At 44.5% G+C, this 27,646-nt stretch overlaps 1 long non-coding RNA gene across 1 annotated transcript; it reads right to left on the bottom strand.

The window, feature by feature from the left end:
- Positions 1 to 481: 481 nt before the first annotated feature.
- LOC121079702 lies at positions 482 to 26,143 on the bottom strand. The gene is made up of 7 exons (XR_005825139.1): positions 25,777 to 26,143; positions 19,180 to 19,254; positions 11,381 to 16,481; positions 7,479 to 7,652; positions 6,793 to 6,926; positions 1,081 to 1,327; positions 482 to 587 (listed from the first exon to the last, which is right to left on the bottom strand). It is a non-coding gene; the product is annotated as an uncharacterized LOC121079702 (long non-coding RNA).
- Positions 26,144 to 27,646: the final 1,503 nt, after the last annotated feature.

Below are 27,646 nucleotides of genomic sequence, written 5' to 3'. Positions count from 1 at the left end.
GTTCATGCTGCTTCTCATCAGAGCAATGTCACCGTAAGACTTTTATTCATCTGAGAAAACAGGAGTGACAGCAGCTCTTTGTTGTGATTGGCCTCTAAGCTTCCCTTGTCACACCATAATTAGTTAGCTGGATTGCTTTATTGCAATTGGGGTATTTCATTTGCAAGTGCATTTGGATGGCTAATTCAAATATAAGTCTCAACAGCAGAGAATAATACAATGTTACAAGCCCTACAAATGAGATGTTTCTCTTAAATAGGTGGCTTATCCATTCTGCCTACTTTCTGTTATGGACTTATGGTCTTTATTTTTGCTCTGTAGACTCAAATCAGCTGGAGCTTTTATTGTAAGTGAAAGAGTCGGGGACAGTACCTGTCCCAAAGAGCTATTTAAAACAGGTAATAGGTAAGAAAAAAAAATTAATACTAGTTCCTCCTCTTTACAAATCAGGAGAAGAACCACAAGGAGATGAAATGACTTGCCTGCTCTCATTTCAGCTGAATCAGGTCTCACAGCTCTGGGTAATGACTCAGCCAGAAGACCACCCTTCCTCTTCAACAGTTGCTGGAGGTCTGAATGCGAATAGCCTGCCAAAGGAGGGAATATATTGTTCACAGAGCTGAAGATTTCTGGATACCCTGAGGCTTTGCCACAAACCATCCCCCCTCCCTGCCTTGGCACAGGATCTTTGTCAAAGCAGCTAAAGATAAATGCTCGAGCCTGGTGTTGTTCCCAGTGGCCCATCTGCAAGCTTCAGTGCTAACTTCCTGGTAGGTGCCTCCCTTTCAAACTGGAATCCAATTTACAAAGCCTTTAATTTTAAACTTTCTCATCACTGACTTAATAAAACTAAATGACAGGTAATGGTCCCAGAAGCCAGGAACTATTAGATCCTTCTCAACACTAATAAGGGCTGATCAGATGCTTGTGCACTCTTTTTCCAGCTCACAAAAGCCCAGCTCCCCAAGGACTCTGCCACTGGGGGAGAAACAGGAAACCAACCCTCTCACAGGCAGGTGAAGAAGGGCAAGAAAAGAAAGAAGAAAAAGAAAATGGGAAAAAAACGACATCAACACAAACACTTTAAACTGGAAATGGGTAGCATGATCGCTGTGGATAATGCCTGCTCTCTTCCTGGAGTTCATTTGGGGCCCACGTGCTCGCTCCATTTCCCCACCAGGGCACTGGGGGCTCTCAGAGGCGCTACAGGCATCGTGGCTACGCAGAGGCATGGAGCAAACCGGCTCTGATTTCTGCCCAAAGGCATCAGTGTCATACCGGTCGGGATGTCAGCTCGGGAGAACGTCAAGGCAGCAGTCACGGTGTGCTGTCACAAAGAGAAATAGATATCATTTCAAACACACAGCTCTGGAGAGAGGAGGGAGAAGCAGAAAAGAGAATCCCATAATGCACTTTTAGGAGGGGAAGAAATAGAGGAGGAGGCTTAACTCTGCTTTGGCCACACCAGAGGAGGCAGAAGCAGAGGATGCTCCATATCCTAACAGCCAGTGTGCCCCTAGGCTGGGAGGGGCAGGTGGGATGCTCCAGAATAGGCCTGATTCTTTGCTCTTTATTCACTTTTGGATTGAAAGAAGGAGCTGGAATCAGCCTCCGAGAATTATTTCCTGCTTTGTGGTCTTCCTTGGCAAACCAGAAGCTGTGGGCTTAGCCTGTAGCACAAAGGAGACGGATAGTGATGTGGTGGCAATGAACTGGATTCCAGTGGTTTTCTGTCCTCTTCAACACCTCCACACCTCCATGATAAAGGAGGCTTAAACCCAACCTCATTCCTACTCCAATTGTCTTAGTAAGAATCAGACCTTATAGTCTTCACATCCCAGGCCTAAGGCAGCCTTACATACATTGTGTTACAGCCTTTCAAGGTGAGTGTTACAGTCATATCTTCCCCCATTACATAAAACCAGCAAGGTTACATGGCCTTTATTTGAAGACACTTCTCTTCAGCTGCCATGGGGGTGAATAGACTACACTGTTCCTGTAGCCATTAAGTTCTTAGGCCTTGTTTTGCAAAGGGGAAGAAAGAGAGAATCTTCACTTCAGTCCCTTTCCCAGACAACAGAGTATGTAACCATATTTTCAAAGGAAGAAACACTTTTGAAATAAGACCTTTCGGTACCACAAAAATGCCATCCAAGAGCACATGTATTTTAACAAAAAGAGTGGACTGAATTACAGTTTGAGATAAACATGACATTTCCAAGACCTGATTATTCCTCCTTCCCCATAAAATATTTGCTTTCTGCCCATATGCACAAAGGGAACAGCACCAACGAGTCTCAGGCTCCGTCTTTGAAGGCATCCTAGTGGAAGGCTTGGAGATGACACAATGAGCTTATCTTATTACAAACACACACACACGATATCTGTGTAACTTTTTTGATATACAAAGTCTGTATCACAGAAAGCCCTGGAGCCTGTTGCAATATAATTAATGTGATAGGAAATCTTGTACTGGAGCACAGCCAGGATTTTCATCACACTCAAGCCTCACTCAGTAACCACTGGACTTTCCATTCCTCCCTCAGCCACCCACCTTATTTGTCTTTCCTTCCCAATTCCTCTGAAGCACCTTTTAAACCCTATTGACATGATTGTTAGCTATAGTAGCATGCTGAATCTATGAAGGACTCTCTGTCTGGAGCAAATTCCTTGCTTGCTGGCTCGTCTCTAGCCTAAATCAAGGCTCTCTTATCCTTGCACATGACACTAGCTCATATAGCCTTGAAACCTCTCACTTCCCTATTCCCATCAGACATTTTTATATTTAAAATGGTTCCTCCTTCCTCACCCCTGTCCTTTTCCTCCCAAGTTTGGCTTTCCACATACAATTCTTCCAGCATTTCTAAACAGGGAGAAATCTCCCAAGACCCTGCATTATGCTGGTTACCCTATACTTTGCCCTGTACTCTGGATCTCTCTCCGATAATAAGGTGCATACACTGTATATCACAGCTGTAGAAAGAAAGGGGATGTATACATGTGGCCTCTTCTAAGTGTAATACACAGGTCTGGATCCTCTCCCAACATCTGCTCTTAGTCTGGACAAAGGGAATGAAAGATCTTACAAGGTCTGTAGCTTGTGTAAGAAAGATCTCATGAAGAATTGCAATAGCATACTCCTAACCCATGGGAAATGGGTATGGACAGCCTCTTGGAACGAGGTGTAACCTTGACAGGGATGCTTCATCTTGCAACACTAGCTTTTTCACTGTGCTTTTTAGTAGTAAATAGCAAATAGCATTTGTATTGCTTCTTACAACACTGCACTGCTGGACAGATGAAAATATCTGTAGCCCATAACAGACAGGATTACTAAAGGGGCTTTCCACATCCACACAATAAATGGACAGTAGGGTGAGGAAAATAAGCTGGTAGCTGGGGTTACATTGTTTAAAACATTGTTTATCCAAATGTTTTTAATCTTTTGGGAAAACGTGAACATTTTTTTGCTCTATAATGATTCTATGATTCTATTTCTACCTTCTGGTCACCAGTGGGCTAACACCAAGCTGTCACCCTCATCAAGGTGCTGGTTCATATCATCCAAAATCTGCTTCCACAGCAGAACATAAGTTACCCCTTGCTGGTAGTTTTGAGTTAACCTGGCTCTGAAGAAATGCAGCTCTTAACACTAATTATTCTTCCTTGTCCCCTTTATAGGATTTCTGTTCCTAATTAGAATGTAAATGTAACTGTGGCTTTTCTAACTGTCCATGTAAAGCCTGATACTTAGGTAAATTCATAGGAGTATATAAAACTGTTTGGAAACACTGAGCTTTATATCCATGTTTTAATATTAAATATGATAATGTTTAGGCTAGAACCTAATATTTTAATAATATTTTAGGCTAGAACAAAGCACATGGTAAATTCCTAAAGCCTGTAAGTCAGCTTGCTTTTCACAGGACAAGATGGCAATACAAGGTTCACTGTAACACCACCAGTTTTAAAACACCCAAATAAAATAAAATAAAAGTTCTAAATGCCCTATTCCTATGGAAATCCTGAATATCAGACCTTTGAGGCCCTGGGGGAATTCCCAAAAGCCAGGGTTACCCTAAATCTGTAACTGAACGCTTGGATAACTGTTTTACCCTGTTGGAGCTCTCTCTCCTCTAGCAATGAGCTCTACCGCAGGCTACCGTACATCCCTGGATAAGTGCTCTTTACCCAGACCCCAGTTTTGTCTTTGTCGGGTTTCACCACTTTAGACACTCTCCTGGGATTCCAGTTTGTTGGAGCTGTATCTGTGCTTGGACCCTTATGAGAAGTGCAGGCAAACAACTCTCAAATATTAATCTGAGGTGCACTGAAGTTCCTGAGTAGGAAAATATAAGTCCTCACCACACAATATAGACCATGCAGGTACAAAAGCAAGGCTGGCAGGTCTCCTTTCATAAACAACAATAATCTTTAAAATTCAGGCTAGGTGTTTCACCCGTCACAGAAAATAACAGCCTAAAAGAGTGTTTCTCAGAACAGCTGAGTTGCTGTACTGATTCTGCTCCCATCTCCTTTTTAGATTCAAGGCAAATTTTTCAAAACCCAGGCCTCAGTTCTGCGTCTGCAAAAGGGACGCAACAGCCACACATCTCTCTTGGTCTCCTCCTCACCATTTGCAGTCTTGTCCAAGCATTTCACAAGAAATGGCGAGGCCTAGTGCAATGACTTCAGCTGGTGTCTTACGGGAGTGGCAAATAACAATTTCTAAGAGAGGAGCTTTTTGTCCCAGTAAATTGAGAACAAAAGACGAGATACTGTAATTTGGACAAATACAGAATAACACTCATTTCTGTGCCATGGCCGATTTGATTTCAGGAGAGCTGTACAGTATATGCATGATGCAGCTGGATTCTGCTTTGTGAAGCAGAGCCCTGAGAAGTTTTGCAGAGAATATTAGCAGCAGAATCTCACTGGTTGTTACAAGCTGTGATCTCCTTAGACTATTATTTTATTAAGGAAAAGCACATCTCTTGGAAATCTTCCTCCCTTCTTCCCTCCTGCGACTTTCCTTCTTGAGTTCCCAGGACTATTTAATAAGGCATAGCTTTCAAAGGAGCAGCAGCATGACCAGATGGTCTAGCGAAATACAGCTTGTAAAAAACAAATTCTCCATGAGTAGAAAACTTGGGATGCACGTGTCCCCTTGAAACAGCTCTAAATGTGGATTTTGAGGCACACCATGTAAGGAAACGATGAGGGCCTGGGCTGCTTTCTATCTGGTACCTACCCAGTCCCACATATGACACACACACATCCTTTTCATTGCTCCTTGTCTTTTCAAACCACACAACAGTGTCATTGTTCAGATGGCAACTTCACAGCAAAAGGCAATCGTCACATCCCTCAGCTGGAATTGGCTGCAGTTCAGATTTCAAAGCCCAGAGCAAGGTTTTTTCACTGAAGCTTTTCTTCTGGGAGCACGCTGACAGGCCAAATGGCTTACCCTCAAATGTGCCAGGCCATAATAAAATCACCAGTCACCCAGGATCTTCTCCAGACCAGACAAAGGTACAGCAAGGGCAGGGAAAACAGATGCCCTGCAAATACCAGAAAATCATGTGGTGTTTACTAGGACTCTCAGCCTTGTTCCTGCCACTCTGCTGGAGCAGCTCCAGGCGCTCAGGGTTCACACTGGACTGACTACAGTTTAAACAACAATGTAATAATTTATGTGCATCTCCATGCTTTGGTTTTAAAACCTGCAATTAAAAGGATACAGGGACACAGTAATTTCCTCCATGAATCAGACCTGTGGGCCCGTTAACGCAGGATCCTACTCATTACACTGGTAAGTGGAAAGCTGACAACATAGTTCTCTCTGTCCTAGTATTTGGGAAATTGGTGCTTTAAGAAGGATGACACAGGAAACTGGAATAGTCAGAAGTGACAAAAAAGAAAGCTTTGCTGAGAAGAACAGTGAGCTCCTCCTGCAGTACTTCCAGAATATCTGTAAAGCATGCACGGTTCAGCCTGTGGGGAGCAAAAGAATAAATTTCCATTTGATAAAGAATTTTGTATTTTCATTACTTACTTATGTTTTGCTTTGGAAAAGACCCCCAAAAGCTCAGTATTTCCTCCACAACTTTATTTTGAGCCCACTGAAATATGTTGCAAATGTTTTATGCTCTACTACATACTACTAGAAAGAGAAGCAAAAAACAAAACACCACTTGGAAAGAAAAAGAACTAAATAAAAACAATGGCTTCAACCCGTTCAGGCTCATCTCTGAGCAACAATAATGTTGCCCTGAAGAAAAAAAAAAGTCAAATCAATTTGATTTCTTCAACCATTTAATTTTTGCCAGAATGTCATTTTCCAATGGAAAACCACACTGTCAAAATGTTTCTGACTAATTCTATGTACAATAGTTCCTAGAGAGCATCTATGTGAGCTGTGATAATTAGGACAAGATTTTCAAAAAATTACATTGCCGTGAGGAAATTCAATGCTTGCACATGGAATATAAGGCCATTCCTACCATTGTTTTCACCTTGAGCTTTGGACAACTTACTGTCAGCCAAGAGATGTAGCTTATTACAGAGGAAACATCAAATAGCGTCTGCCATGCAAACTTTATTCTCAGTCTGTCTTGTTTAGCTGTTTTCTCTTAAAAAGTCATTAGACTGAAAGTAAATGGTCACTCTTTATGGACTGAAAACACTGTGTATCCTTAGTTCATCAGCACAAAGAACACAAAACATAATGTATGGTTATCTTGTCTAGATGCCAATTAAACTTCTATAAATGTGACCAGAAATTATTCTTACCAGCTCAGGAGAATCCTTTCTGGGGAAGATATTTCAGTGCTAACAGCTTTTGATTACATGAAAAATACTGTGCAGAAGTACTTTGTCAAGACATCTTGATAATCCAGCTGCCGATGCCAACCAGACAGGGGAATCTGAGAAGGGAATGAACAAATATGTAAGCATTTGTACAAGATGGCGAGCTCTGGGACAGCTTGAAAAGCAGAGCTGTGCAGCTGCCCTGCCTTAGCACGAGCTTCTCCACAAAATACTTCTTCCACAGCTATTTTCTACCAGTGGCAAGTTATTCCTGGCCTACAAGAGCAGTGAATTGCTTCCTCCCTCCTGGCCCCACACTGACTCAGCTTCTTGGCCAGAAAGCAGAGGTATGAGGCCATTCTCTGTCTCTCTTCACCCTTTTCCCACTCAGAAGCTCTTTTTGAGCATTCCCACCTGCTCCTCCATGCTCAAATACAAGGTTGAGATAATATATGTAGCGACATACTTGCTGTTTTAGCTCCCCAGGATAAATACTCTGCTTGACTCAGGATGGTGGTCCCAGAGTACAGGGAAATATTAACATAAAAATGTGCAATTCCCACCTCCTCCAACACGTTTTTATATTTTCCATGCCCTTTCAAGCCTCTTCAAACATTCAATTTAGGTTCTGTTTATAACTTGGCTGAGAGATACTGTCAGCTGTCTACCTGCACCAACTCCGCTTGTCCATTCCTCTGTACAACATAGGCAAACCCAATCCAGCTGAATGACACGTTCCTCTGCTGGGCTGAAAATGGCTTTCAGATATGACTGAAGGCTAGAAAGGTCCTTATCTCCACACTTCAAAGGGCCTCCTTCCATTTGACAAGTTGGTGTCTCCCCTGGATAATTTGAAAATCTTATTCTCAACGGTTTTAAGCCTTTTGATCTTCATAAAAGCCAGGTCACAGAACATCTTATACCGTATGCCTTGAGGAATGCCATAAACTCTGAGCTGTTGCCACATCCAGGCCTCCGTACCTCTAATCTCGCAGTATTTATGAGCTCATATTTTCTTTGAAGGGACACAATCTACTTGAAAATCTTGTATTAAAATCACAAATGTCTGTACCAGTGCCTGCATTTTACATTAGTAAAAGGGGAATAAAATACATAATCTACTCATTTTTCTCCCACCAGTCCAACCTTTAAGTCATTTGCATTTACGTCCTCACCAGTAACAAAAGCAGATGAGGAAATTTCCAGCCAGTTTTGTTCTCTGGGCAGTGCTGCACATGCCAGTTCTACAGACGTCACATTGCGAATATTGCAGGGGAGTATTTTAATCTTAATAAAGACAATGCCAATCTGGTGTCTTTAAAATACATGCACAAATCTATTTCTTTTAGAAACACTTTGTAAGGCTGTTAAAATTGCAGGATATAAGCTCATTGATGACGTATATTAAAAAAACTCAGAAGATCAAAAGCAGAATGAAAGGGATTTATTTCTACACTCTCTTACAACATCTTCTTTTATCCATCTGTCTATGTGTCAGTATTTCTGAAAGTGCTTTTCATCACCTTGTTATCTTAGGGCCTGATCTCCATCCCTAGCACTGAACACCCCAGAGGTGCAGAGGGCCCTTACAACTTCACTCAGTACATTCAGAGCCAAGAGCATCAACCCTGAACTGATGTCAGCCTTGCCTGGTCTGGCCACAGCGTCATGAATACTGCCCATAGCTATCACCAAACGTACCCTTCTGCATTTTCCAAAGTCAGGACATGGAGCTTGGCTGGGTTAGAGAAAGTGGTAACATATCCTGAACTCAGGACACTCCTGAGCTCAAGGATTCACATGGCGCACTGAAGGAATGTGCCACAGATATAAAATCAGGCCTCTAAGATCTCAAACACAAAATGGGTCTAGCATCAAGGTAACATTTCCACTGCTGCTAGAAGAACTGAAAAACAAGCTTCTTTCCAGCTTTGTTATCAGAGTATTTCAGCATAGATAAAGACAAACTATTTATGTAGCCCTATTTTGAGATGTGGGAAAGCAAGCAAATATCCTTCGTTTTCTGGATCTGCCACCCATGCAAGATGTGTGAACAGTTAATTCTTATTCCTGTCTGCTTGAAGAGGAAGATCAAGCTCTGCCTCTCTTCCTCCCCAAAAGAACAGTGAATCATGACAACTTGTGGCTTTTTTACTATTTAAGTCAAGCACAACACAGATCTTTTTACAAACAATGCCATGGAGTTAGTTCCCTCCTTCCTACTGGGTCAATACTTGTACAGAGACAGAAGGCTTGATCTGTTTTATGGTGATGCTTCACATGTCATGGAGTATTCCCCATCCCTCCTCCAAAAAGTGACAACAAGCAAGTACATCCCAAGTCATGGGGGAAAAGATGATGAATGTAAAGGGAATCTATTGGAATTATGCTGCATTACAGAGTAAGGGAGAAATGCTTCCAATATCATTAAATTTCTCATGTGTCTAGTGCATTTGTCTAGAACATAACATTGGGGAAAAAATAAAAAAAATCATCACACAATCAATAGGAAGGGAGGAAAGACTGATAAAATTTACACCGCCCCAAAATTAAGAGCACCTCAGATTTTGACATCACCCTTTTCTTCCCCTTTTAAGGGCAGGTTAAGGCAAGTAACAAAATTTTATACACACCACAAAGAAAGACAGGGAAGGGAAATAAAAAAAAAAAAAAGGAAAGAAAAGAAAAGAAATCACAGGGCCTATGGGATGAATTTAGAAAACAAAACAAAACAAAACAAAACAAAACAAAACATAAAAAGGGTATTCCCCCTGCCAGCTGTCAGAGACTTGAAGGCACCTGGTACAACCTTCATCAATAAAGGCTCAGATCCGTATCATTAGGAGACAGCTCCACAGGTTTGAGGTCTAATTTATGGTTTTCAGATTGCCAGCTGTGACATAATTCACTGGGCAGCAAGACTGAGGTCAATATACGTTTAAGTAAAAAGGTTTTTCGTAAGCCTGTGGGGTCAATCAGGAAAAGCTGTCATTATTGCATGGGAGGGAAGCCGGGGAGAACGGATGGGCTGGCAGGGGGAGAAGTGACCAAGCAGTCAATTCCCGTTAAGTAACCGAGGCTGTTTTATTGCTAAATAGCAGTCTAGCAACAAAGCGCATCCTGGAGCATCTGAGCCAAAGGATCCACTCCCTTGGAAAGAAATACTCCATCAAGTCTCCTGTCCCTTCTTCCCTGATACCCTCTAAGCAGCTTCTTCCCAGACGCACAGAGGGAAGATGCACGATTCAGGTAACTACTAAAGCACCTGGACAGAGCTCACTTCAAGCAATTTAAGGTCCCTGTGTATGAGAAAAGCATGATGCAGGCCCTGCCCATCTCCTGCATCATGGATTCAGCAGCCTGTCCAACTTGAAAGGTAAGGCCTCCCAGACACTGAAGTTCCAAGTTTTACTTACACCTACCTTGCAGCCGTGGTGATGTCATTTATTGTAAGACAAAATGCTTCTGCTTAGTAACAACCTACATATTCATACTTAAGCTGCAAAATTCCTTGTGGACTGTTCTGGGGAAAAAATCATGGCATCTAGACTAACTGACATAGTCTAGTTTATGTCCACTCCTTGAAGGAGAATGCTCTCTGGTGAAGACAGGCTTAGTTAAGTGTTCCATGGCCAAGTCTGAAACCTGCAAGGCACATTACTGACCCAAGCCAGGCTTATATATGAGAAGAAAACTGGTCTTTGTGGTCAGTCCTCACTTCCTTAGAAAACTGTAGCACTAGCAGTGCATGCTCAAGTTGCCAAGATGAGATCTGGATCATTAAAGCCACACTGAGGAGACTGAACTGGAGTCCCTGTTCATGTCTGCACCACTCTAAAGCAACACAACCATTTATTTAACCTGACAAACATCAACAGGAATCGGGCATGGGGTACAGAAGGAAAAGTGCCCTGTTGGCGCACAGAGGGTGGGAAAGGCTGCCAAGGTTGAGTAGGTAGTTTCAATAGTTTTTACTATTTGTACAGAAATGCAAAATGGTGAGAAGAGTTGAAACGCAATGCCAATCCAGCCCAAAGTATTAACGGGGTGACTACAAACAGATAAAGTATAGAAATTCATCTTCTCGTAGACTGTCTATGGTTAGACCTGGTAGCTGGAATCGTTCAACAGGCTCTTGGTAAGATCTTAGCTGGCTGCCTGCACAAAAAAAGCCTGGGAAGCTGCTCTCCAGCCAAACTAGCTTGGAAAGCAGAGTTACTCACCAAGATTGTACCCGTGCTGTTCCAGAGAGCATGGATGTGCCCATACAGTCCAGCTTGGTTTGGCACAAGAAGGTGGCTGCACAAACAGTGGTCAGAATGAGGTCCAAAAACAAGACCATTGCTCCCACAAGTGAAGATGGCACGACACAAAAGAGACAGGCCACCACAGGCAACTAACTGAGGCAGGGCATAACAAATACAAGTTTGCTTTCTAGGTCCAGGCCATAACTGCTGACAGGGCTGGCATGTCCTAAGAAGTCACTAAAGAAGAAGGCCAGGTTTCACCCATGAGCAGAAATGTGTACTATGACTTTTCAGTTCTAATGCAAGACCTCACTCTGACTCACCACATGAGCTGGTTACTGTTCACACTCAGCTTCAAATTTACTCTCCCTTCAGTTTGCTGGAGGGAAAGTATGTTGGCATTCATTTCTTCTCCTTCTTTGGCTGCTCGAATCCATGTCTTTACAGTACGGAACTGGCCTTTTTCTCCATACTTGGAGGGTTCTCCGCTGTGCGTAGGACTTGGGGATGCTGAGAGCACCTTCCAGAAAACCCCTTGCTGCCCACATTCTCAGAGGCTTCTGCAGCTGCTTCCTGAGACTCTGAGGTTTCTGTTCCAGGTAGCTGGGTCATTTCTGTTTCAAAAAAAAACAGCCTGAAAGCAACACTTTTATAAAACCATTAGGCATATTAAAGAAAAATATGATAGCACGTCCATTTCAGACATAAGCTCTCTTGAGAAACAGGTATGAGTTGTTGGTTCAGGCCTCTGCTTTGAATAACTGAAATGTAAAGGAGCACATGGGGGTTTAGAAGCATTTGATTTCAGCGTGGGACTTGGGAACTCAGCTCTTGCACAGCCATGACTGAAGATTAGGTACACCCACTATCTCTGGGCTGAGCACTTTCATTACATAGCATTTAGGATGGACTTTTGAGAACCTCAGCTGCAAGGTGCACACAAGATTCAAGTATTTTCCTCATTATTATTGCAGAGGCCGTAAATGGCAAAAGCAGCTCATGTTTTCTCCTGGTTTCTAACTTGCGGGAAAGCTCGTTATCAGCAGGGCATCCTTGAAACTGCAACCAAGAGCATTAACTTTTAATATTTAATGTATTCCTCAGGCTCTGGGAGAGCAATGTGAGAAATATCCCGTAAAAATCTATTAGTGTTAATAAAATACCACCCAACAGGTTGTCCATTATCAGCAATTAAAGTTTTCAAAGCAGGTCAGATAACTCCCTGGAATGATTTGTGTGGCCTTTACATCCGTTCTTTTCCTTCTTCCATTTTTTTTTTTCTTTATTAAACTTTCTCAACTCTTTTTTCCTCCCTCCCACAGCACAGTCTGAGCCCTAACCAGTGAATTATAGCACTAATGAGGTGTTTATACTCTCTGCCCATCAATCACAGATGTGTGTGAGTGAAAGCACCAGCCGATAGTCGGGAAGTGCTGCAGCCTTTGCTGCAGCCAAAAGAATATTAGACTGTAGCTAGATAAATCCCCTGCTCTTTTCCTTTGTTGCTCATGGCCACAGCGCAAGAGCAAATACACTCCATCTGATTTTCTACCCCCTGAAAAAGTGAGGACATCCCTGTAGTTCACATCTATAACCTTCTCCCATCCCATTTGCCTCACTTTACCCCTTACCCAGAGCAATGCATCCCTACAAAGTGACACTAACTAAACGAGCAGCTAAGTTATGGTGCAGTGAAATAAGGTAATAGCTACCCCCAGTTCCTGTGACACAACAGAGCTTACTGTTGGCACCCCTCTCCTATTTCAGTGCTTTTCTCATCTTTTCATTGTTGATGTCTGGCTACAAGTCCCCAGAACAAAAATCTGCTAACGTGCTGGTGGCAACACCCTGAAAGATGAACACCAAAACCATAATTACAAATCAGTTAATTTAAGATTTATGTTTTTTAATTATTGTTTTTAAGCACACTTGAATGTTTAATAGTGAGGCTTTGGCTTTCTGACTGGCTCTCTCATCTTACAGAAAATTAACAAATCTAAATGAATGAATACCCATGTTTGCAGAGAACTCAAATAACTTTACACCTACACAAATGAAGTAATGAAATGAGGTCTCTGTGGTCTCAGTTTAGCATAACCTAGCAGAGAGTGGGCCAAACCCGGATGGGGTGTTCATGAAGAACTCAAGGTGTGTTTACTGCAGCCTTAGAGGTCCCAGAAGAAGACAAAGAGCTTCTGGCTGGTGCTCCAGCAGCCTGGCACAGGAGTAGGAAGTCTCCAACATGATCTTTAAGAAAGGGAGTTGTGAGCAGAGACGGAGTTAAAGGGATGCTGCCACGGCTGCAGAACTAAAATCAGTTCCTCTAAAGCAGCTGCTTCTGCCCTGGTTTGAGAGCAGGATCCTCGCAAACCTGAGCCCCCCATACTGCCCAGAAGGGGAGCCAGGAGGCAGACGGCTGGGTGCCACTACGCTACTGTAGCCCAGAGCAGGGTGTGCAGTGCTGGAGCCTTCTCCCAGGGAGCTGTGGCTTTAACCTCACCTCAGCTCCTACGAGGGTGGAGCAAGCAGTTTTTCCTCATCCTGTTGAACAATTAGTAGGTAGGGCTTGTCTATTATTCCTAAAGAAAATTGTATTTTCACTTGGACGTGGTTGTTTTCTATGGTGCTTTTTGGAGCAGTATCCCCCCCCCACCCCCCGTGGATTTTACAAAAATAGCTATCAATCATCCCATTTCCCCCCTTCCCACCATATTTCTCTCTTCCTCTTCTCCCAGGATCCTGTTCCTTCTCTTCTGGTGCATGCTCCATTCCTGTAAATAAAGCTCTCTCCATCTCCTGTACCTTTGGGTGCAGCCCCACACTTAAAGGCAATCCCCAGGGTGCTGCTTCTCTCCCCTTGCTCCACAGCTGCTCACCCATCGCTGCATCATCCTTTGGGGATGTTTCACTTCATTTGCCACAGGAGAGTTCTTGTCTTTCCCCAGGTTCATGGCTAGGGCAGAGGGTTTTAACTCTTTTCAATCTGTACCCCCCCAGCATTTTGTAAGGAAGTCACAGGTCCTTGTGCAGCCAATTCACACCTACGGACAGAAACCATGCTCTCCTTAGCTACTTTTTACAAACCCCTTCCCTGTTATCCAGGCCAGGATCATGTTGAAAAACCTGATAACTTATCCCAATGGGAATAAAAGCCTTACTGCTGGGCCAGACCCTCCCAGGAACCTGCTGCAGACTCTGGAGGGGCATCGCCCACGCACCCTGAGATGGCTCACCTGGCCCCAGGGACACGCACATCGATAAGCAACACTGACAACATCACCCAGGGGCCCAACTGCTTTCAGCACTCACACAAATGCATCTGAAAGTAGCTTGGGTGCCTCCCCTCCCGCTCTGTGTGCTGTATGGGCATCTGGCTTTCTGAATTGGTAGGGAGGGGGATGAGAAGAGTAGGGAGGCAGACACTGGGTCTGTGGTGAGCAGCGGGGAGCGGGGGCTTGGCAGCTCATCGTAGCAGAGCAGGAAGTCTTAATACTTGGAGCCAGTTGAGTAACCTCACTGACGACCTTCCATCGTAGGCGCCAGTGCTCTCACACAGGGGGAAAAAGCAGGAGGAGAGAGAGAAACAGAAGCTGAGAGAACGTGGTGCAAACAGCACAGCACACAGCCAGAAGGGACACCACGCTCCCCAAATGATATCTGCACGTATGGGAATTGCTGGGGGGGGGGGGAGAGGGGGGCAGCAGATTCTCTTCCCTGGTGCACCTGGTCATAGATGTGATTTCTGCTCTTAAGGGTTAAGTTTATATTTATGCACCAAAACAAGTGGTTGCATTTTCTCAAGAACTTGGCGTGTTGGGAAAATGTGGCTTTGAGCGTCCCAAGGGCTATATGCAAATCACGGGGTAGGTGTGTCGTGCGGTCTCAGCCCTGAATCATTCAGACTGGTGACACGACCAGAGCACGCTACAGCTCCCTGACTCACATGCCCAGGATTCCTTCCTACGGAAACCAGAGCGTGGGAGGGGAGCAAACAGAAATGGTGCGCAGCCACATCTCGCAGCTGGGAAGAGAGGAGACAGTCTTCAACGCAAGAGTTGGGAAACGCCGAATATCCCACAGTTTAGCTGAAGCCCCAGGGAGCTACTGGGTGAGAAGTTCCCCTAAGAACTCAAGTTCTTATAAATCTTGTCTTCTTCTGACATCCCAGGCAACAATAGGACAGAGGGAACACGGGTGTCCTACTTTACCAAGTCCACGAATGAGGCAATCTCTTTGGTTACATTTCACATATTTTTCTGTTGCTGGAATTGAGCACTCAAAATATAATTTGTCACCAAAATATTTTAAATACCTTTTTTCTCCCACTTTGTCTGGTGTAATGAAGGAGTTTAACAGAGCTTAGCAAATCATTTCCTTCCATCACAGAAACGAAGCCACCTCTAAGGAGGAATATCTGCTTAACGACACAACAGCTTCTACAGTGGAAGAATACATACAGGTGCAAATGCCCGTGTATGTTTTGAGATAATGTATGCAAGCACGTGCAAGAGAGCCCCCAAACTCCTCTGGTGAATCCTCCTGCCCACAGCTCCCCACCCTACCTGCCTGCCAGAGCACTCTTACCTTGCAGCAGGGTCAGCAGAGAAGAACGTGCCGCCATGCACACGACGGAGCCTGGGAAAGAGGGGGGAGAGCGTGGGCAGCACTGTGGTTTATGGGTAAGAATTCCATGTTTAGGACAATACTAGAAGTCAGCTGAAAATCATTAAGTTTGGTCACTTGAGTGCTTTTGAAATCCATGCCCCAGACATGAGTCTGAGGCAGCCCTGCTGCAGGGTGACTCATGCGGTGAGCATGCGAGCATCATACATGCAGAAGGACCCATACAACAGAAGCAGCTGTGTAGGGTGTAAAACAACAAAAAAATTCTAATTAAGGTCACCCTTAAATATGTCACAGCTGACACTGGCACTGCTACACTGCACATCAATTTTCCTTGCACTGTAGCCAGGATGGCAAAACATGCACTCTCCAAAGTCAACACAGGCAGTTTGGACAATGCCCAAGAACCCATATGTTGGGCTTACTCCAGCAAGGCTAGGCAGAAATGGCCAGCTCACAGCCAAAAGCTGTATTGCCACAACTCTGGATAAGCATGGAGCCAGCCTGGGCAAGCTGGAGTGAAAGGCGTCGATTCTATGCCACCAATACAAATTCTGTGAGCAATGCTGAATTTCTCCTGCCTGTAGAATTAGGCTGCATATGGAAATGAGAGCCAGCATGGGAGCAGGGAGAAGAGAACGAGGGGGAAGTCACACCCCATAATTTTAAGCCTCGAAAAGGTAGGGATTCAGTCCAAGCTAATTGTTTAAGTTCACTTTATATTTAACAGAGAAAGAAACTCATTGCCAGAATAGAATTTCTCTCATCTTGAATTGGATACGTGTTCCTCCCCACCTTTCTCTGTTAAAAAGAAAGGAAACAGAAAATTAGTTCAGTCTGAATACTTTAATACTGAAATCAGGTGAGATGAATCCTACCCTAAATGTCCTATCCAGGTGAGAGTGACACAGCCAGGAGGAGAATGCAGGAGGGCAGCTTCATTTCCTCATACCCTGACACACCGTCTCCTCTTTCCGCCACCTTTACTGATGGTGATCATCACCCAGTGCCTCAAGAAATCAAACCAGCTCCTGACACCAGGATGACTGGGTAAGCGGCAAAGTCTGACTTGCAGGAATAAAGGCAGGAATTTTGGTAACACGGGGGTGAGAGGCAGTTGGTTAGTTCAAACAGCTCATACCAATTGCATGAGCTAGGGACAATTTCTCTTTAAACTGCCTACTTGACATATTTCTAAGCTAGATGAATTATCGGGCCCTGGCAATTCTCCCAGGGCACTGGAGCTTTCTTCCCAGCTTCCTCTCACTAATGGGCACAAGAGCTTGAGCCCCTGAACCCTTTCTCTCCTCCACCTTCCTTTGCTCTCTGCACCCCTAGCACACACCCAGACCTGCGCTGAGCACGGCTCAGCCTTTCTGTGATGGAAAACGAAGGCAGCTGCCAACACGCAGCGCTGCCGTCAATTCCTGAGTGCAAAGGAGGTGCAATTCACCTCCTCTGTGCCAGGTTACACCAACTCTGCTATCCGTGACATCCCTGGCCTCGCTCAACAGCTCCAAGTAAACTGCACAGACTTGCGCTGATACAATTAGTCTGCCTCAGCCCTGGAAGAGGAGAACCCATGAAAATCTGCACTGAATCCTGCCTTGTCCAATGTTCACAGCTTCTTTCTTTTCCTCCTTTCTTCATTTTTATTTCTGCAATTATTTCTCCCCCTTCCATTTCTTCCCTCTTCCCCAATTAAGAGGGGAAAAACACAAGAAAGAAAACACAGGCAGCCAAAAGCTCATTAACATACTTGACCTTTTGGAAGAAAATTAATTCCAAATTCGCACATACCGGCTGTGTTGCTTGGTTTTGTCAAAACGGTGGCATCATTAGAGAGGAGAAGAGATGGCTCAAGGGGACGGGGTGTCTGCCACCTCAGTGGAACTTGCACCGAGTTACTGAGTGCTGGCACAAATAAAGCAATGACATGGGCCATTCTGTCAGCTTTTCACATGAAATTAATCTTCGTTTCGTTGGCTGTGTAAATTTTTATCACCACGGAGTGGGGGGTGATGAATATACCAAAGCATCCTGACAGCTATGGCCTGAAAACTCGAGATTGTCTCTGCATCTTAACCACAGTGGTGCTGGAACAATTCTCTGCCCCTGATGTTCTCCCTGCGCGTGTGCACGCGTGCGTGCCTGTGCGCGCGGGTGTGCGCCACTGCCTGGACGTGTGAGCACTCCGCTGACACTCTCTTTCAACTCGAATGTGCTGTGGCCTGGTAAATGCTTAGGGTTTGAATTTCCTGGCTTGAGGGCAATGGCAAACAAATTACTGCTTCTCTTTCACTCTCTGAGTCCCAATCCAAAAGCCGTTTTTGATCCCGGCGTGCTTTGCTGGGGTTGGCAGGATTTCCTAACTGATGATCAAAAAGAGCAGCTCTGCCTTCTCCTGTGGCTCTGGAGCTTGTTGGTGCTGCTGCTTTTACAGCGTGTGTCATGTTGCAGGCCAGGTAGAGACGTGACATTGTTTGCTGCTAGCAAGGATGTGAGAATAACACCCACCTCTGCGGCAGTGCATGCACGCTGCCTCCTCCCCAGCCAGCTCCGAACAAACACTCGTGCATCCACAGAGGCACCGCCACAAACACGCTCGCAGCCTCAGCCCTCCTAGCTGCACACCCACCCCAACACACAGGATAAGCATAAAACCACCCTCAGTGTACACTCGGATGCACATACACAAATGCGGCGCCACGTGAACCTGCAGACGTCCTCCGGATTACAGCGCGCGCTGCGCTCCACGCTTTATCCGAGACAGATGGCAGACTTAAACCTTCAGGTCTCTACAGAGCAGCAATACAAATTTCATGAAGGGGCTCATCTCTCGAGCAGTCTGATTGATAATGGCCAGGAACAAAATCAGGGGGGTTGGCTGAGATGAGTGACCAGGCCTGTGGCCACGATCAGTCAGGCTGCGCTAGGCGTCACTTGCTAGTCAAGGGCATCAGCTGCTCTTTTTCGGAGCAAATGAGAGCTAGGCCAACCAAAGTCATCCCCCTACATCCCAGCTGTCAGTCAGAGGCAATATGCTAACTAGGAACTGCGCTGCTGACACTTTTAGCTTCACCTGGAAAGTCAGGATTTGGCCCCTGGGTGTAAAGCACGCATCCCTTCCTGAACCAACCAATGCTCACTCTGTCCTAAAACGTGCATGCACGAAGTCTGGACAAACCTGCAGCTGCTGGGCGATAATAAAAGCACATCCAGACATGCATAACCACAGCCTGCAACACACACCATGAACATCCACGCAGAACTTGCTGAGTGGATGGATGCACACACCAAATAAGAAACCCATCTTGAAATGCATATGGATGTTCTCAGACATGTGCACACATGGAACATACAGATACATGTTCCCGTTCTTGTATATTTGAAGAATCCCCACAAATTATCATTACTAAGGTCTTAAAAGCAAATGTATGGGGAAACACTTAAAAGAGGTCAACCACTATTTGTAGTTAAGATGTTATCAATCTTATACCATTCCAATGAATGCGGCACTCGAGCAAATCATTGGAACCAGAGCTGAGCCCCCCTTACGCTGCACCACAGGTAGCTAAAAAAAAGTTGTATATAAATACACATCCACACACATTCATGTCTGAAAGCTTTCAGAGGTCACTGTTCCCTGAACCCCTGGTTAACCACCAATATTCCAAGTACTCTTACACACTGGTGGCCACTTCAAAGCCACTTCAGCCTGCTGTGCGTACCTTATACGTGGCGACAGCATTCCTGTGCTTTACATGCTTGTGGTGCAGACAAAAGTCTTAAACCTTGAGCTTCTTCAGCAGCACTGAAGAGTCCCAGGGGAAGCTCATCGCCCAAGCAGGCTGACTCATGGCCAAAGAAAAAGAATCAGGAATAGCAGGCTAAGAGGAGTGGCCTGGTCTCCAGCCACTATCCTGATCCCCATCTGAAAAATGAGAAAGAATCCCCCTCAGAAACACCAAAACCTACCCCCTGCTCCAGACTTCCTCCCAGCTTGAAGCCAAACTGAATGTGACAGTCACAAAGGCACATCACTAATGTCCACCTTGCAGGTGCTCTCAGTTTAACAGTTAGTGCTGCATGAAATCACCATCAGAAACGGAACAGAACATGATGTTGGGTGAATTTTTAGCCTAATAAGTTAGCCACCACAGCTTTGTATTATCCAGATTGGGGTAAACACCCAGCATTTGCAGAATTTGACCTCTGACAGCAAAAATGTGAAAAAGCTTTAAAAAAGTCAGTTTCCTTGGATTTTTTTGTTAAAATGAAATTTTGCAGTTGTTTATGTCATCTTCCCACTCACCTGAGTGCTTCTGTTCGGCATTCCTCTCTGCATGAAGCTGAAAAGTGTCAACAGGGATTCTCCTAACTGGGGTCTGAAAAGAAGCTAAAAAAATACCCCCTTCCCTTCAGTGCATGCCTTACAGGATAATAGATAGGTAGGAGTCTCTGCAGAGTCTGAAGTTCTTCCCTGCATTAAGTACTGCAAGGTTTTAAACCTGTGATTTGTAGGTGATGTGGATGAATCAAACTGAGTAACCTCTTGGTGCACAGCTATTTCCTGCACTGGAGGCTGTGTCAGTGCAGAAGCACTGGTACTGTAAGAACACTGCGAGCCCATCGGTTGTCCTAGTGCTGTTCAGCAGAGCCAGTGATCATGGATGTCCCTCCCATATTCCTTCTGAAAAATGGGACTTGGACGGGGCCTTGTGACCAGTGCAGATACCAGCCACCACAAGGACAGGACTGGAAGAGGAGATTTCAAATGGCTGATTCCCTCCAAACAAGAGGAAGGTAAAATGTTTAGTGGATCATCAAGGCCAGAAAGAAGAGCATGGAAGGTCATGATCGTGCAGTTATGGAACAGATCTTGTAGGTCATCTTACCCACCCTGTTTTCCCCATCTGGATCAAGAACTGTGATCTGAAGAGGGTCGTGGAACTCTTTGAGGTCTCAGATCCATTAGATTTTAGCACAGACTGCTAAGAAGCTAAGCACACTGTTTGGCTTTCGTATTTACTATTTTGTTATCAGTCCAACTCCAGCCAAGAGCACATGGATACTCAGCTGACAGGTACCTGGCAGCGACGAAAGCTAACAGCATCTTGCACTGTAACAGGAGCACAGCCACTAGGTCAAGGGAAATGACTATTCCTCTGTAAATATCTCTGTATCCAGCTGTGGGTCCACAAGTAGAAGGAAGATGCTGATGAGCACAGAGCCACCGAGATGGTGAGGGGGCTGGAGCATGTGTTCTATAAAGAGAAGTTGAGGGGAGTGAGTTTGTCCAAGCTGCAGAAGGTTTAGGGGACTCCTAATAAGAGTCTTCTGATACCTACAATGTTATTGAGAAGACAGATGCAGGCTCTTTGCTTGTGTGTGTGGCAGGGGAGCAAAAGACATAAATTAATTTCATAATAAAAGTCATAAATTGAAGGAGTGAAGGTTTTGCCTGGGTATAAGGACAGAAAATCGCATTATCAAAACTCTAACCCAGGAGGTTTTATAAACATCTGACAAAGCTCTGAGCGTGTTTGGATGAGAAGGTTGGACTAAATCTTAAGAGGTCCCTTCAGACCTGATTTATTCATCCCTCCCTCCAAATTCTGCAGCTTCTTTGCAAGGTGCATAAATGTGCTTGCATCCTCGCATGCATGATTGCGAGAGAGAGGAGTGTGCGTACTGGTGGCATTAACGTGCACAGCAGCACGTGCTGGTGGTTGGGGTTTCCATGAGTGTGATTGTGTGCACAGATAAGAGAATTTCTGCCTGTATTTATGAACGAATACAACAAAGTATTTGTGCATGTGTAAGCACGTGTGTCTGTGTACTTTAACATCACTGAAATTGCTGCATGAGGGGATGTGCGTATGTGCACGCACGTGAGCTCAGGAGAGCGAGAGCATGTTTCTGGCTGCATGGAGTTTACAGAAAAGATCTCTGTGGAAAGCTGCACTAACAGAGCATCCTTCTCCCTCTTGCCAGACCATTGTGGCTTGTTGAAGTAATGTAGTTTTTGAGGAGGGAAGTTTTATATCTTGAGACAAACCACATACCTCCAGGGCGTGCATCCAGCCTGGGAGAGAGCAGAAGTGAGACAAGAGAACAGCCCAAGTCTCTCGGAGGTGTCACTGTGTGCACTCTGAATGCAATGACTTGGTCCCATCGGAGGCGATGGGGTGAGAAGAGCAAGCGAGCTTCCTTGGGAGGACTTCAGAAATAGAAACAGGACAACCCAAACACGCATCCACTTGAAATCAAACCTCATGCATGTTACCAGTGTCAGGGATGCTCTAGTACAATCGCAGTTCGAAAAGTTGTTAAAAACCATGCTTAAAGAGAAAGGTGAGGTGTGGTATTAAAGCGTGGTGTCAGAATACATGTGTAAAATGATGTGTGGCATCAAGTGCTCTCAGCCTAAATATTCACCAAAGGAGGCGCTGGTTAATCTCTAATGCTTTAATAACCCTCTTGCCAACCTGGGTAGGAGCAGAGAAGCAGCACTCCCAAATTCCAAAGAGATGAATCACTGGGTAACCTGGGGGACCCTGGTCAGGCTGAGGTGAAGGAGAATTGAAACAGACTGCCGAGGAGCAGAAAGGCACACTGCGGGAGGAGGGAGAAGCACAGGGGATCGCAGCGCGTTCAACAGCACACATCCTGCCGCAGCCTGCGACGCGCTGTAATGTGAGAGGGAAAAACCCTTTCCAAAACCTCCAGCTCCAGCCACCCCGTTTGTCAGAGGAATTTGAATTTCAGCTCTGATTTGACTGAGGCTGCCCCTGACCGAGGAAGGTTACCAGGCAGCCCCGGGAGCTCTTCCGAACTTCTGGGTTGTTGCAGTTCATCCACTGGGTTATGAGCAGCGAGCTATGTACACAAGCCAGGGAGCTGTCTATTGAGCTCATTTCATCCGATAGGACGTGTGAGGGGAGACTCGTAAGTAGGTGACCAGAATAAATGATTTACCAGGGCACTAAAAGATCAAGGCAGTCGTTTCTAAAGGGGCTCAGAACATCTAAAGCCAAAAGCGCTATGGTGCTTTTAGGTGTACCCTCAGGCTGTCAACCTTGCTCCAGCTTCTTGGAATAAATAATTTGAACTGTTCCCCATTAGCCAAGTAGTAGAAAACTTGTTACAAAAATTGCTTGCACACTCTCCCAAGGAAATAGGCATGTGATAAATATCTGCCTCTTAAGTACCCGCAGCCGATAAAGAAGGATAAAATTTCAGATTCATATTTAAAATAAGATCCCATTTTGCAGCTCCAGTAGTACAAGAAGAAGAAAAAAGCTTCTGAAAATGCCATTTCAAAATCAACTCACTCTCACTCCACGTTTCATTGTAACTCAACAGCAGATGGTCCTTCTTGATACTCCCTTCAATTCATGGCTGTTTCTTTGGGTAATACAGCTGTAACACCAAAACCACCAAGCTTCCCTTAAAGGACATGAACCCCTGGGCTTATGGGAGCATAACTGCGGCCATGCCACCACGTTAAGATCAGTATGGACTGTTCCACCCTTAATCACTATGAACAGTTTCTGACTGTAGGAAGTCCCAGCAAGTCAGTTACATGGTGCTTCCGAGCAGGTTGCGAGCAATGGGAACAAACTCAGTAGGTCAGGATTTTAAATAGCACTTCTAAATTTTAAGCCATATGTTGCTGGAGTGAAAATGGCTGCTTCGTTCGCTGAAAGGCGGTGTCTCACTCATAAACCTCTATGTGGCCAGTCACTAGAGGGGGCCAGAAAGCCACCTTGTAACAAGAGGGGCTGTAAAATCAATGGCGTGGACAAGGACTTGACTTCTACTCCCCAAGTAGTCCCCCTGAGATGAGTACAGCAGGCTCCTGAGCCTTTGCTTACAACAGATGCCATTTACTCCATGTGTAATTCCATGTAGATGAATGGACATCTTCAAGGAGGCGAGTACTGGCCCCATGAGTAAATGTGACACAGTTCGGCCTTTAAATAGCACTACCCTTTTGACGACCTTCCACAATGACAAAATTAAGTCTAGAAAGACCTGCAGGGTAAAATCAAACTGAATTTGTCAACATGTGTCAGAAAGAACATAGTATGTAGTCAACCTAGATGGAAACTTGTCTCCAAACCAGAAAAAGTTGGAGGTCACGAAGGAAACGCAAGAAAAACTGAAGCCAAGTGAAGTCCATGGTGACACGGGAAGCACGCTTTGTAGGGCCTCTCGCTGCTCCCTTAGGGTTCAAGAAATGTATTTTTTTGGTTTCACAGCAGCACTGAAAATATTCAACCTGACAAAGGGTCTTCCCACAGCAAGTACAAACACTGAGAATGTGGCAACTCAAAGATCTGACAGGCCACGAACACAAAAGAAGAAAAAGACCAACCTGAGACTCACAAACCCACCGACTCTCCAGATACCGGCACACCGGAGGAAGGAGCAATGCTCTGCCTGCATTAAAGTCCATGAGGGCTTTGGCCAGCAACCTTTTTGTTCCTCTCCCTTTGGTCCACACAGACAAGGGAGGCTCCTGGAGAACTTCTACGGCCCCTGCGAAAGGTGACCAAGAAATGCAAGTGTCCTGTGAGGGGCTCCTTGGACAACTTTTAGGAATCCACAAATAGAAAAACTGCTTAAAGATAGCTCTGAAATCCCTGCTGTAAAGATGTATCCTGTGCTAGGAAAGAAGAGGCTCTTTGCTCTGCGGCTGGACAGCCCTTCAGTTTAGCCATTTATTTGCATAATACCCATCATACAAAGCTCTGCCAGAAAAAGGTCTGATTAAAGTTATGAAAAGCTGTCAGTGATGAGAAAGGTAAGATTTGCTTTTCAACTCTTTTCTCTTAAACTGTCATTAAAAATGATTCATGATAAAGACAAAGTCTAAGCAACTACATGGTTAGAACTGAGACCCTCCATAAATTAAGGCTTTTCTTTCTGTTCTTACCCTGTTGTGCTGGATCAGGTTACCAGAACAGAATAACCATATGAATCCAGAGACAGCCAAGTCTGACGACTGAAACTCAACTGCTACTTGTTTGAAAGGTAAGTGATATCTCAAGAAACACATGTTGGTTGCATGGCTTAAAACAATGGATCCTTGTAGAAAATAATAAACCCCTAGTTAAAAAAAAAAAAAGTTACATTGTAAAATGACATTGACCATAAGCAGCAGACTCAGGGCACTGACACCACACGCTGCAATACTTCTTTAGGGCTGCTCAGGGAGGGAAATGAGAAAAGAAGAGCTGAGCATTGCAAGCATTCACTGGGTATTGAAAGAGGATGAACAGAGAATGCTTTTCCTCCTCATTTCTTTCCCAAAGAGGAAAATAATGAAAATAGAAATTGGGAAAGTGTGGAGGAGTAAAGGAGCAGGGGGAGACGGAAAGAGAGATGAAAAGTCTATAGCTTACATGATTTTTTTTTTTTGAAAAAAAAAAAAAAAAAAAAGAGAGAACCCAGAAAATCTGGGGCTTCAATAGAAACTTAAGATTTGGAAAGCAAAATCTTTGAAGTCATAAATATGACTTCAGTAAGAAACAACAAATAATAAAAATAATATAATGTTCTATTATGACAACTGCATCACAGACATACACTAATTAAAATGCCAACTGCATATCCACAGCCACTAAACATTTTTGGATGACATTAAATAGTTTGGCAAAACGTATTTTGCCAAAAAGAAAGATGTGTCTTGTTTTCAGCTTAAGGAACATTATGCCCCAGCAAGACTAAAACTCTAGCTCCTATGAGGCCTTTCAAGGAGGCAAGAGGCAAGAAGAGTTGAGACAGTTCAGCTAAAATAAGACATCTGCTTCTCTTGCCCATTGTACAACTAAATTCAAACCTTAGGTGTAGGAAGTTCAGACTCATTTGTTTCAGGTATCCACAGGTGTGGTTTTTCCTACCTGAACTGGAAAAGGAAAAAATAAATAAATGCAGAAGACATTTTTGCTTAACATCTCTACAAAGAAGTCACGTGTTTTTCCAGAAAATCTTTTTGCATAAATCACAGCCACATTTCTGTAAAGGTGGGTGAAGTCTAGATCCACATCCTAATTTCACAGACTCCACACAACATCCAGTTGTGTACCTGTCCAGCAGTTAACGGATTTTTCTCCTCTTACGGTACATCCAGATCTGGCCCTCAGGTTCTCATCCCCCTGAGGCCGGTACACACGCCCTGCTTGCTGCGTGCACGGGGCTAACAGCGCTCCTGGTCTGTCTGCATTAGCCACCACTACTGAATCCCTGTTGCCATAGATACTGCTACAGTAACATTATAGTTTCCACAAAGATGCTTCAGCAATTTACTCTGGTGATTAAACTGCAGCCATTTATTGCACAGAATAAATAACAGGGCAACGGTGAATTATGGGGCTACGACTCCATCGATGGGTCCCGGTGACATCATAAACCACAAGAACCAAGCTCGAGTCATCAGAACTCCCGAGATGGAATTATAAGCTCCATCATTCAAATTGTGCTTTTTAAAGATATTTGATATAATATATGGAGCCAACAAAATGAAAGAGAGAGAGGCAGAGACAGACCGTCAGGCTCTCAGGCCAACCACGTACTCTCCTGGCCACCACGAGTCTGAAGCCAAGATTGGTAACAGCTGCAGCTGCCACCGTGGCCGAGAGCGACAGACTGCCAGGCACTTGGCACAGCCAGGTACGCGGCCGCGGGTTGGCAGAGCTACTCGAGATCGATGCTGCCTGTGGGACCACATGGCTCAGCACACGGGGCTCTGAACCCTGCAGCCCATCGGGATAATCTGGACGCTACAGAGTATAAAGAGAAGAATGAGCACGGATGAAGTATAGGCTTCATTTTCTTTGCTAGTTCCTTTTTGTTCTGTTAAACGGAGCGGAGTCACCTTTCTCCTAAGGTCTGATGAACTCCTGAGCGAGTGGGCTCAGGTTTTAAGGAGTCAGAGCAATCTCACATCTAACTGTTGAAGTAGTGTAACGATGTTTGTCTTGTGGCTCTGCCTCCCGGTGGTATCAATGAAGCATCTTTTTTAGAACAGGCCAAGACTATTTGCTGGCCAAGAATTTTCTTTTCTCTTAGGAGGGTATGGGGCCACGTTCTGAGCCTATTGTAAACTCCTGACATTGATTTAAATGAGCCAAGGCTCTGGCTCCAAGCCTACTGTGCTAGGATAGCATATACCTGCAGCTGACGACTGTGGAGGTTGAAAAACATTGATTGCTTTGTACGTTCTGGCCCATTAGATGTTATTTAAAATACTGAAGTATCAGAGAACAGAACAATCTATAAGATTAGTGATAGCAGATGGATCTGCTCACTCATAAAAGTTGTTTGTTTGATTTCAGTGCTTACCAAAAGTTGTCTTTAGCAGCTAGCCAATGTGAAGATTTTTTTTCCCTGTTATTTTGAGAGCTTGATGCAGCCAGCTATTCGTTTCTTGATGCATTCAGTAACATGAAAGACGTAAAATAGTCATTGCCAGCTCACTTTCCTGCTTGAACAGGTCTTCAGATTACAAAAAGTCCCTGGTGGGAAATCACAATAGAAATGCCAAAGCAGTACTGATCTGGGACGAATGAAACAGGGGGCTCTATCTACCTTTTTCTCCCTCTCATCACCATTTCTCAGACAGAACTTTAGGATCAGGGAACTTAGTCTCACTAGCAATTCCTCTTTAAATATATACTTAAGGGTAGTATTTTAAAAATCACTCATCGTTGACCTAAAATGTGATGCTATTTGAGGCCAATGTTATATTTTCCATTGGGGACAGTTTGACCAACGTTGAGTACTTTCAAAATTTCCACCCATACACACACATATATATAGAGAGAAGGGAAGAATGTAGAATGATACATGCATCTTAATGTACCATACTAGACATGGAGACAAAACCACATTTTTAATAGCTTTCCATATTGATTTCAGAACTATTTATCATGTGCCTGCAATAGCATACATTTGCA

Source organism: Cygnus olor, chromosome 17, assembly GCF_009769625.2.
Source record: "Cygnus olor isolate bCygOlo1 chromosome 17, bCygOlo1.pri.v2, whole genome shotgun sequence".
NCBI lineage: Eukaryota > Metazoa > Chordata > Aves > Anseriformes > Anatidae > Cygnus > Cygnus olor.
The sequence above is the reverse complement of the archived record's forward strand: the minus strand, read 5'-3'. Positions and strand labels throughout refer to the sequence as shown.